The sequence below is a fragment of the Tamandua tetradactyla genome, chromosome 14 (assembly GCF_023851605.1).
Source record: "Tamandua tetradactyla isolate mTamTet1 chromosome 14, mTamTet1.pri, whole genome shotgun sequence".
In the NCBI taxonomy this organism is placed as follows: domain Eukaryota; kingdom Metazoa; phylum Chordata; class Mammalia; order Pilosa; family Myrmecophagidae; genus Tamandua; species Tamandua tetradactyla.
The window spans coordinates 63,021,073-63,033,319 of NC_135340.1; the positions used below are offsets into that span (position 1 = coordinate 63,021,073).

The 12,247-nt window shown below is 37.4% G+C and overlaps 1 long non-coding RNA gene across 1 annotated transcript in view; it reads left to right on the forward strand.

Annotated features, from left to right (window-relative positions):
- Positions 1-11,852, forward strand: part of LOC143655149 (uncharacterized) — a 34,680-nt gene extending 22,828 nt beyond the window's left edge. The window contains exon 4 of the long non-coding RNA XR_013162074.1: positions 11,548-11,852. This is a non-coding gene — a long non-coding RNA (uncharacterized LOC143655149). The remainder of the gene's footprint in view (positions 1-11,547) is intronic.
- Positions 11,853-12,247: the final 395 nt, after the last annotated feature.

The window sequence follows — 12,247 nt, forward strand, 5'->3', positions numbered from 1 at the left end:
CCAGGTCTTTCATGAGACAGATCTGGGTTTGAAGACCAGCTCTGTCGCTTATCTTCTCTAGCTCCCAAACACGTATTTTTCATTTTTGTTTTTGTAAGTTAGGGATAATAATAGTACTTGTCTTCTATGAGTGTCATAAGGATTAAAGACAGTAATGCAAAGATAGAATAATGCCTGAGACAAGGGAAGCACTCAATTAACTTTAGCTATCATTATCAGGATCATAATCTTTGTCATGACCGTGACCACCTTGCCATATTACCACCACCTCACCCCACCACCACTATGATTTCTGCTCAAGAAACTTAAGGGTTACTTGGATAGCAGCCCAAACTACATCAATAAAATACAAGTCGTTCTGATAAATTCTGTTATAGAGGCCTGCTCTAAATATGTACCAACATACTCAGCAAACATACATAATGCCCATTTTTTCCTCCATTATACCTCAGATCTTTCAGATTTTCCCTGGCCAGGCCAATTAGAATCATGTATGTTCTCTAAGATCTTGCTACCCATTGTGTGGTCCCTAGACTAGCATCTAAGTATCATCTGGATACGTGTTAGAATTGCAAAATTTCAAGATCCACCCTCTAGATTGACTATAGCAGAATCTGTATTTTAACAGACGCTCCTTCAACTGTACATTGAAATTTGAGAAGTTCTGCCTAAGGTTCGACTTCTTCACCTGCTAGATGGGGAGGTGGCCATTTGTTCTGCCTAAATCACGGGGCAAACTGAATGGGATGTTGTACATAAAAGCACCTTAGAACAAATAAACTGTTAATTCCTCAGTGGTCTAACTTATACATCACTGGTTGATTTATGGAAGGACTATTGCAGCTTACAGTCCTATTTGAACTCTGCATCAACTATTGAATAACTGTAACTTCATATTGTTTCTGTCTTTAAAATTATAAATATTCCTTCTGAACAGGAAATTCCATTCAAATGATTTCTGCCACAGAGCATATTCACATCCTTGAGTATGCCTGGTCCCTGTGTGATCGTCTTTCAGAATTCAATTTGACCAACAGTTATTATTCCCACTCTATTTTTTGGAATGCTTTCAGCCAGCTACATGATTTCATGGATTTAAACACATCATTTTTGCTATTATTTCATAGTTCACATGCCTAAAATAATACATGACACATTTTTAAATGTATCTTAAGACACATTTTTAAATTTTATGATTTAGGAATTAATAAAATCTAACTTATTAAATCTTGCCACCCAGGATATTGAAGTCTTGGTTCTAGCTGGGAGTTGGGTGGTCAAAATGAATATTAGTGGGATATGTTCCAAGGAATTATAAGACCATAGGAGCCAAATACCAAAAAGGAGAAAGGGAAACTCTACATATCAGTATAGCCAACACTCTCTTAGGTGGCCCAACATAAAAACAAATGATCCAATAATTCAAAGGTCCCAACTGATTTCATAGAGGTGACAAACGCAGGGACATTTAAAATAAAATATTCCCGAAACTCTCCAGGGGGTCAGTTATATGTCAGATATTATCAGGGAAATATGAGGAAACTGAGAAGTGTCCGGAGGTAGCTTAAGAAGCAAACTGACAAGGATCCAAGGTAAATATTCACAAAGTCAGGAGTAAGAGGTGGTCTCAAGGAATTAAACTGGTATTCAGCACTCTATTTGGCCTTCTCTTCATTATAGAGAAAGGGTTGCTAAAAGATAAGCAGTAGCATAAAAATCAGAAAACATACATGAAAGGCACCAGTACATGCAGTACATGACCATCTTCCCCATTCTTTCTGGATCCTCTCTACTATAATACTCCCACATTCCTTTCACTGACTTTTTAGTTCAGTCCATTCTACATGTAAGCCGTCTTGTCCATGGGCCTCTGATCACTGTCTTCAAAGGCATATTGGATTTGAAATATAGCAGCAATTTTTCTCTGGGGAGACACAGCAAATATTCTGGCCCTACTGTGACCAGAAGTGGTGCCTAGCCCTGTGCGGCCTGGTACTCACTGGACATGCTCAGAAGCCATGAGAGAACTTGAGATAGAAATCAGTACTTGGATTGGGGATCCTACTGGCCTAATGTTTTCCTTCCTTCAGCTGTCTCATCTGTTATTTCATGAGCTCTATAGCTGGATGGAATATAAATTCATTTAGTCTGAATTCTTATTTCACATACAGCCTACTCCCTGGGGACCACGAATGCGTCAAGTCTACCATCTTAAATCTCTGAGCTCTATCTGCTTTGCTACTTGTTAACAAAAAGCCCAGAATTCTCCTTATAGTCATCCTACAGATTCTGAGCAGTCAAAGCCATCCTACCTTTTCATAAAAGTATCTTTTACCTTTGTGCTTCTTGTTAACTCTATTTTAATTGAAATCTTCAATACCATGTTTAACATTGTGATGCATTAATAAACCAATGATGTTATGGGTGCATAATACAAATTATCCAGTCATATATGACTGAATATGAAAATACTTTTGGTGCAAACTGCAAAGCCAATATGGAAATAAGATAAAGTAATGGTGGGGTGAGACTTGGATGGATGGTACTTCTTGTGAAAAATCACCTGTGGGTTTTAGAGGATGGTAAGATCATTATGAGCCAACAGTGTGATGTAGCTGCCAAAAAGCTAATGCGATCTTAAATTACATTAATAGAAGAAAGCGCTGAGAGCAGGGAAGGTGACAAACTCAGTATTGATGTAAAGTAAAGTGTTCAGTTTGAGGGATATATTAATTATCTATAGCTGCATAACCAATTACCTCAAAACTTAGTGGCTTAAAGCAACAACATTTATTGTCTCACAGTTTCACAGTTTCTGTAGGTCATGAATTTGGGGGCAGCTTAGTGGGGTTCTGTGGTTGGGTATCTCTCCAACACTGCAATAAAGGTGTTGGTGGAGCCATAGTCACCTCAAGGATCGACTGGGGAAGTAAGATCTGTTTCCATGATCACACACATGGCTTGTCCTGTTGTTCAGTTCCTTGCAGGCCCTTGGACTGAAGGCCTCGTTTCCCCACTTGTTGGCCAGAGGCCACTCTCAGTTCTTTGCCACTTGGGTCTCTTTGTAGGGCAGCTTATCATATGGCAGCTTGCTTTATCAGAACAAGAATGTAAGAGCCGAAGAGAGAGCGTAAGTCAGGAGTTCAGAGTGCTTTGTAACTGGATCTTGGAGATGACATCCCATCACTTTTTTTTATGTTTTTCCCTCCATGGGCAGGCACTGGGAATTGAACCCAGGTCTCTGGCATGGCATGCGAGAATTCTGCCACTGAGCCACTGTCACACTGCCCAACGTCCCATCACTTTTGTGCTATTCTGTTGCTAGAAGCAAGTCATAAGGGTCAGCTCACACTCAAGAGAAGGGCATGAATAGGAGGCAGGATCATTGAGAGCAAGCTATCTACAACAGAGACTACATCTAAAGAAGGGCAATGATGACTCCCTTGAGGGAAGCAAGCAGGGCTTAGGGAATCATGTCCTAAAGAGAACACTTGAAGGAATGTGATTCATGCCTGCAAATATTTGAAGAACTCTCATGAAAATATGGGATTAGATTTGTCCTGTGCCATTCAAGAATGGGAGTGGCAAATACAAATATCCCTTTGCTAAATAGAGCTTGCCTGGGCTTAAGTCAATAGACTAATATTGGAACATGCACGTGCCCTTTAAAGGATACAGCCATCACTTGGTGTCAGCTGAGTGTTGTCCTATGGCAATGCAGGATCAGCATGGCTGCATCTCCCTATTTTTTAAGAGCAACCAAACATTCACATCTCCACTTGAAGTCTTATTCATAAAAGACTGCAGAGACAAGTCAAAAAGCAACTGCTAGTTACCAGTTTGTGACCTCTGTCTCAATGAAAAGTAGGACCAATGGGTAGAAATTAGGAAAGGCAGACAATTTTCTACTGATGAGAACTAATAAAGGAATAGATGCCTTGGAGATGTGATTTTTGTGTCACTAACAGTATTTGAGATGATATTGGGTAATGACGGGGCAGGAGTATAATGATAGTGATTTCTCCCTTGAACAATCCTGGGTGAAATCAGTATTCGATTTCACTAATACTAATTCACTAATTAGAATTAGTGCTTGTTTATGTGTCTTCCAATCATCTAATTTTGTCATTCATTGGTCAAATTTGCCCCAAGTTTGACTGTCAATCAACAGTATTGCCTAAAGAAAAGAGATAATCCTGCCCAAAACTCCCCTGGTGCCCAGAGAGGTGTGGACATGGAGAACATGTGTGGGCTCTCTAGGGGCCACCTCTTTTCTTCTAGTCTTCTCAGGAACGAGTCCTCACCAACTACCAGGCATAACACTCATCCCCCATAGACTGGGATAATAAATTAGCAACAGCTAGGAATGTTCCTTAATATTTTATTTGGAGCAAGAAGTGGGTGCTTCTGTCTCATTTCTGGATGTTATCTCTACAGATTCATCCTCTCTGATCTTCTGCATAGCTTTTGGGATGACGTTTCTATTCTTTCCTTCCTTTTGCCAACTTCTTGAGATGTTTCCAACTTCTAGCTTCTTTATGAAGAATCTTTTCCTTCTGGCTTCCTACACTAAATATTTGATAAATCCTAAGAGTCTCTTCTAATATGTCAGAATCCTAGTTGTTGCTTAAGCCTTATTATCTTATCTTCAAGCCCAGTCCTTAGATGGTTAGTGATTGCCTCACACATAAAAACAAACACAATCCAAAGTTTTTAGTGTAGTTTTGTCCATGTATTCAGACTTCCTGAGTATTAATGTGTCATCGTGGTTTCCTTTGAAAATGCCTACTGAGGATCAATAATAAAACGGTCCAATCTAGTGCTAAATTCATCATGTAGGGAGTTTTAGGAAGTGTCTTATTAGATATTGTACAAATATTTAACAATATAACCCTCTTCAGAAACTTACTATGTGCGTTAGTTTATTAAAACTCATTTTAACAATTTCTCAAAAATATTTCAGCAAGAAACTTCTGTGGAAATTATTAACAACCATGGAGTAGCAATTTAGGAAATATTAATCTAATTATATGAAAGCATCTAAATATATGGGAAATATTTTAAACGTCCCTTTGGAGACTTGAAGCTGTAGTGATTTACAATGATAAACATTTGTGGGCCTCCAAAGGCAAATGAACTAATACTTGTTGAGAGTGGAAAATATAGGCAGAACACCTGGGGCATTCTTGGAATCCCTAGAGAAAGTTGAAAGGTAGAAACTGGATCTTTGGTTGCTGACACATGTTGTAGCCTGAGGCTACACGATGCTTAACTACTAGAAAGCACATTTGTTGCCATCAAGTTAAGTGCTAATTCTATTTGGGGCAGGCTAAACAGACCAGGTGCAGTGACAAATGGATACCTGAGTGAATCACTTGCATATTTTTGAATGTGTTATAATGACCATGTGTTAATTTCACAATAAAAATAAAGATTAAAATTTAATTTTAATAGAGAAAGATGGATGGAAAGGTATAACATGAAGGACACACTGGCTAAGAAAAAGTATGGAGCTCTTGAATGCCATGCACTGGTGAGAGTTATTTTAAATACTCTATAGGAATGCCAGAATTCAACCTTATGTAAAATTGACCTATTCATCCAATAACTGCTTAGATCAATAACCAAGTCTTGAGGCTTTATGGTATATGCCTTATAGCTAAACTAACCCTTGACAAATGCATCTGGAAATTGAACTATTCCGGTGTGGGAAAGTGGGAAGCCAGAAGTTGCCTGTTATACTCATGAATGCTGACGTCATGGAATTCCTGAATGTGCATCGTACATTTATTTCCACAATGGTTTACTAACACTGTTACCTACATTAGCTTATCAGAAAATTCGGAGTGAAACATCTTTCCTGAGGGCCCTACAGGGCAGAGAAACAAGGCAGAACAGTGAGCACAGGCTCTTTCTGGAAGGAAAAACTCTTCCCCAAAATTCGTGGTCTAATGTACCACAGGCTTCATTCAAGCCACTTGGCACAAGCGTGACCAGCAAATGAACCCGAACTAAAGGCAGCGTTGCTCCCTCATATCCCACAAACATAGCAAATGTCGTTCTGCCTGACCTGTTTGAAACTGAGAACTGAAATTAATGAAAAACTCAATTAAAACAGGCAAGAGTACACAACAGTCCTCGGCTTTTTACTTTGACCAAAAACCTAGAATGTAAAATTTTATATTTCTTTTATTGTGGGTTCACTAATTGTATAACATATTTCTGTTGGTCCAATTTCCATTTTCTTAAAGAAGAGAAGGAGTTAAAAGAAGAAAGAAACCATTTGAGTCCAGATTTCTAGATTGTTATGGCTTTATCATGTCATCTTTTATGGTTATCTTGCTCATATTCAATTCAACATCATTTTCTTTATGCAATTTGTCTTTGAAAGTTTTTCCAAAGCATTCTATTCAGGTTTATATAGGAATAACATTTTTTGCATTAAAATATCATTGGCTTAGGGCAGAATGACAGTGGCTCAGTGGCAGAGTTCTTACCTGCCATGCCGGAGACCTGGGTTTGGTTCCCAGTGCGTGCCCATGAAAAAAAAAAAAAATCATTGGTTTATATGACCTATCAATAACAAGTACACTAGCACAAACAGATTTTGAATTCAAGCAAAACTGACTCTCCGTAAGCATACAACTCATCTAACAGGAGTGGAAGTTTGGCCGGGGAGCAGCATGCGGCACTATCTGTGAGTATGATTAGAGAGGAAACAGTGACATTCATTCATTCATTTATCAAATGTGTGTTGAGTGTTGAGCATTCACACATGCCAGGAAGCGTAGGTGAATGAGACACAATAGTGAAGAAAACAAAGACTTGGCTTTCATATTGCTTCTATTCTAGTCAAAGCAGGTAGATAACAAATAATAAACAAAAATGGTACAAATAAGTTCTTTTTATTTGAAATAATTCATGTACCATAAAATAATGTACAATTTTAAAGTGTACAATTCAGTGGTTTTCAGTATATTCACAAGGTTGTGCAACTATCAGAACTACCTAATTCCAAAATATTTTCACTACCCCAAGAGGGAACCCATTACCCGTTAACTGTCACTCCTCATTCCATTCTCTCCCCTCCCTCTAGTAACTACTAATCCATGTGGCTACTGTGTGTGTCTATTGTTTTGCCTATTCTGGACATTTGTATTACACAAATTTGCATTATACAATAATATACAATTGTATTATACAGAAAATTGTATATACAAACAATTGTATTATACAAATGTGGCCTTTTGCATCCAGCTTCTGTCACTTAATACAATGTTTTCAAGATTCATTCATGTTGTAAAACATATCAGTACTTAATTCCTTTTAATGGCTGAATAATATTTTGTTGTATTGGTAGACTACATTTTTATTTATCCATTTCTTAGCTGTTGTTTCCACTTTTCGACTATTATCAAAATACACTTGAACATTTGTGTACAAGTTTTTGTTATCAAAAAAAGTGTATTTTGTTATCAAAATACACTTGAACATTTGCATACAAGTTCTTGTTGGAGCAACTGTTTACAATTCTTCTAGGTAAATGCCTAAGAGTGGAATATCATGTCTATGTTAAACTGTTTTCCACAACGGCTGCACCATTTCTGTATTCCCACCAGCAATGCAGAGAGTTCCACAACCGTGCACCCAGCTTCCCCTATTATTAACCTCTCACATTAGTATCTACACTTGTTACAATTACTCACCAATATTGGTACATTATTATTAACTAAAGTCCATAGTCTATTAAAATTTCCTTAGTCTTTATCTAGTCTTTTTCTGTTCAGGGTCCCCTCCAGGATGCCACGTTACATTTAGTAGTGGTAATGTCTCTTTTGGCTCTCCTTGACTTTCCCCTTTTTTGATGACTTAGGCAGTTGTAAAAACTGGTGAGGCATTTTGTGGAATGTCCCTTGAATTTGGATTTCTCTAATGATTTTCTCCTGGTTAGTATAGTGGCTTGAGAACCATGTTCCCAGAAAAACATGTTTTTAAACTTAATCCGTTCCTAGGGGTGTGGGTCCATTGTAAATAAGATCTCTTCAAGATGTCATTTCAGTTAAGGTGTGGCTCAAATGAATCTGGTTGGACTTTAATCCAGATGACTGGACTCTCTTATAAGCAGAGAAAAAGTCAAACTGAAAAAAATCCACGGGAAGGAGCTGGAGGTCAATGGAACCCAGAGAAGCAAGGAGAGGCCACTGTGCACACTGGACGGAAAAGCCGAAGATCACCAGTTCCAGCTCCAAAATGCTGCAGTCTTCTAGGAGAAGGTATCACTTGATGATGCCTTGATTTTGGATTTCTCCTAGCCTCAAAACCATGAGCTAATAAATTCCCATTGTTTAAGCCAACCCATTGCATGGTTTTTGCTTTAGCAGCCAGGAAACAATTAGGCTGAACTTATGGATTTTGGGGGAGGAAGATCATGGAGGTGAAATGTCGTTCTCATCACATCGTATCAGCATTGTTGCTGATATTGGCCTGGATCACCTGCCCGAGGTAGTGTTTATTAGGTTTCTCTATTGTAAAGTTTCTCTTTTTCCTCCCTGTCTACACTATACCCTTTGGAAGGAAGTCACTAGGCACTGCTTACTCTTAACAAGTGAGTAGTTATGTTCTCTGAGGACAGAGAATCTATATAATTTATTTGGAATTCTTCTGCTCAGGATATTTGCCCCCCCCCCCCCTTTATTTATATGTATTTCTTCAATTGTATTATATGGGTATAGACACATGGATATTTACTTAATACTTTGGGTTCTAACACAGTACTAATTTATTTATTTTCCTGTCCAAATTATTCCAGTTTTGGGTACTCTTTCAGTGGGCTCCTGCATCCCGTTAACATATCCTCATCATGGTGGATTGCATTCTTCTTAGCACTTCCTTGCTGTGTGATACCACAAGACTCTCCCACCTAATTTTGTATATTTTCTGTCTCAATCCTAAAACCAATCATTTCTTCAAGAAGCCCTGGTTCCTTTTATTGACTAATGATATTAGAGATCAAGATTTGGGCACTAGGTGAACTAGTGGCTACTGGGGTGCCATTGTTTCTAGGTTCTCTCGGCAGAGAGAGCAAAGAACTATATGTCTTTTTACTAAACTATGTACAGGCACATATTTTAAAATAGTTCTATATGTAACTATCTGCCTCTACATTAAACTAAATGAGTTCATTATCACATAGGTCACTCTTGCCTTCCCCCTTGCTTATTTGTAAACTCCCACTCCAGCAGTGAGAAACCTGGATCCCATCATCTGTCGCTTAAGTCAGCACCTTTCCCCCCACCCCACATTCAGTGAGGTTGTTTTGCACTTTGTAATACAGTTAGGTTGCTTTGTCACATACTGCATTCCATCCTAGGGTCCCCTGACTTAAAAAAAATTTTTTTTAATTTGTCTACAATAAGGTTCACCTTGTGTGCTGTAAAGTTCTATAGGCTTTGGTAAATACACAGAATCATGTATCAAAAATTACGTTGCCATACAGAATCATTTCACCACCCAAAAAGCCCCCTGTACTTCACCTATTCAACACTATCTCCCCATATCCTCTGAACTCCTGGTTAACATTGATCTTTTTACTGTGACTATAGTTTTGCCTTTTCCAGAATGTCACATAGTTGGACTGGCTTTTTTCACTTAGCAATATGCATTTAAGATTCATGCATGTCACCTTGAGTAGGGCACGAGATTTTGTAGGTTTGTCCAGAGCGATGCCTCGATAAATCCCAGAAGGATTTGAACAGTGAATAAAAAAGTATTTGCAAAGAATGGTGAGAAAAGGGGAAATTTCAACTTTCTCAAGTGGAGAATTCTTGATATTCTCACAAGCACTATGGACAACCAAACCAATAGGCTGAGCCCCCAATCTTGGGGTCTGTTCATATGAGCTTAACCCCGTAAAGCATAGGCTAAGCCTACTTAAAATTAGGTCTAAGAGTCACCCCAAGAGAACCTCTTTTGTTGCTCAGACATGGCCTCTATCTCTCAGCCAACACGACAAGCAAACTCACTGCCCTCCCCCTGTCTACGTGGGACATGACTCCCAGGGGTGTGGACCTTCCTGGCAATGTGGAATGAGCTGAGACTCAGCATCAAGGGATTGAGAAAACCTTCTCGACCAAAAGGGGGAAGAGAGAAATGAGACAAAATAAAGTGTCAGTGGCTGAGAGATTCCAAACAGAGTTGAGAGGTTATCTTGGAGGTTATTCTTACGCATTAAATAGATATCACCTTTTCAGTTAAGTCATAACAGAGAGGCTGGAGGAAACTGCCTGAAAATGTAGAGCTGTATTCCAGTAGCCATGTTTCTTGAGGATGATTGTATAATGATATAGCTTTCGCAGTGTGACTGTGTGATTGTGAAAACCTTGTGTTTGATGTTCTTTTATCTACCTTATGGACAGATGAGTAAACATATGGATTAAAAATAAATAAATAATGGGGGAAACAAATGTTAAAATAAATTTAGTAGATTGCAATGCTAGTGATCAATGAAAGGGAGGGATATGGTATGTACAGATTTTTTTCTGTTTTCTTTTTATTTTCTTTTCTGAATTTATGCAAATGTTCTAAGAAATGATCATGATGAATATACAACTATGTGATAAAAAAGAATGTTCATATTGTATGTTGATTGGTTTTATTAATAAAAATTTTAAAAAAGATTCATCCATGTCTTTCATGGCTTGATAGCTCATTTCTTTTTATTTCTGAATAACAGTCCATTGTATGGCTATACCACAATTCATTGATTCACCAAATAAAAAGCAACTTCCAATTTTGGGCGATTATGAATATGAATGCTATAAACCTACATGTACAGGATTTTGTGTAGACATTAGTTATCAGCTCATTTGGGTACATACCTAGGAGTATGATTGCTGGGTTGTATGGTAAGCTTATGCTTAACTGTAAGAAACTGTGAAAGTTTCTTCCAAAGTGGCTGTACCACTTTGCATTTCCACTAGCAATAAAAGAGAATTTCTGTTGCTTCACATCTTAGTTAGCATTTGCAATTATCAGTATTTTGAATTTTATCCAAAATGTGTGCAATGGTATCTCATTATTGTTTTAATTTTCAATTCCCTAATAACATCCAATATTGAGCATCTTTTCATATGCTTATTTGCTATCTTTTAATCCTCTTTGGTGAGGTGTCTGCTCAGATTTTTGTCCATTTTTAAATTGGGTTGTTTGTTTTCTTATTGTTGAATAGTAAGAGTTTTTTATATTTCTTGAATACAAGTCTTTCACAAATATGTGTTTTGCAAATACTTTTTCCCAGTCTTTGATTTGTTTTTTCATTCTCTTAATAGAGTCTTTTACAGAGCAGAAGATTTTAACTTTAATAAAGTCCAATTTATCAGTGTTTTCTTTCATGGATTGTGCTTTTGGTATTTTATTTAAAAATCCATTGCCAAACTGAAAGTTACTTAGATTTTCAGAGTGGCAGTTTGTCCTGCAAATCAGTTCTCTCTGCTTAGTCCAAAAAAAAAGGTTATTTATTTTAGTTATTAAGATTTTTCTTCTTTTAAGGGAAGGAATGACAACTTCCAAGCTCTCTTACATGCTGGAACTGAAAACAGAAGTGGCAGCTGCATTTTAATAAGTGCATCAGAGATTCCAACAGATGTCAACTGAAGAAATAATATAATTTTTCGAAGGGCCCTTCCTCACTTTTCATAACCATTAACAAACATTTGAGAATTCGATTATAAATAATTCTTCTTAGTTATTCAGTAAAGCAAATCCCCAGGACAGCATTATTAGCAGCCCTCAATTCAATGCCTCTGAAACAAGTACTTTAAATATTCTATAATTCAATCTTTCCATTCATTCAGAAATTCATCCAGAATTATTTTTTTCCACAATTTATTGGTGATGGTATAGCATAAATTGAATAAAAAAGATGTATGTATATGATTATAGCCTTGTTAAAATTATTACATCTGGGTAAGGTCTGGAAGGAAGTTCAGAGAAATGAAATAGTTGTAACTTTAGCAATTCTTTTTACAGCTTATAAAAAACCAAAGCATGTGCAGCTGGTGGTACAAATGACAAAAAGAGAAACGCAAGAGTTATTCAGATTGTCAAACCTAATAAAGGAATTATTAATCCACATCATCTTCACCACAAATTAATGCCTTATTGTAGATGACCTTCTACTAAGTGTTGTGAAAATTTCATTTCATTCTTTTGTCCACTAAGCCACTTTTTTTAACACAATTTTGATATT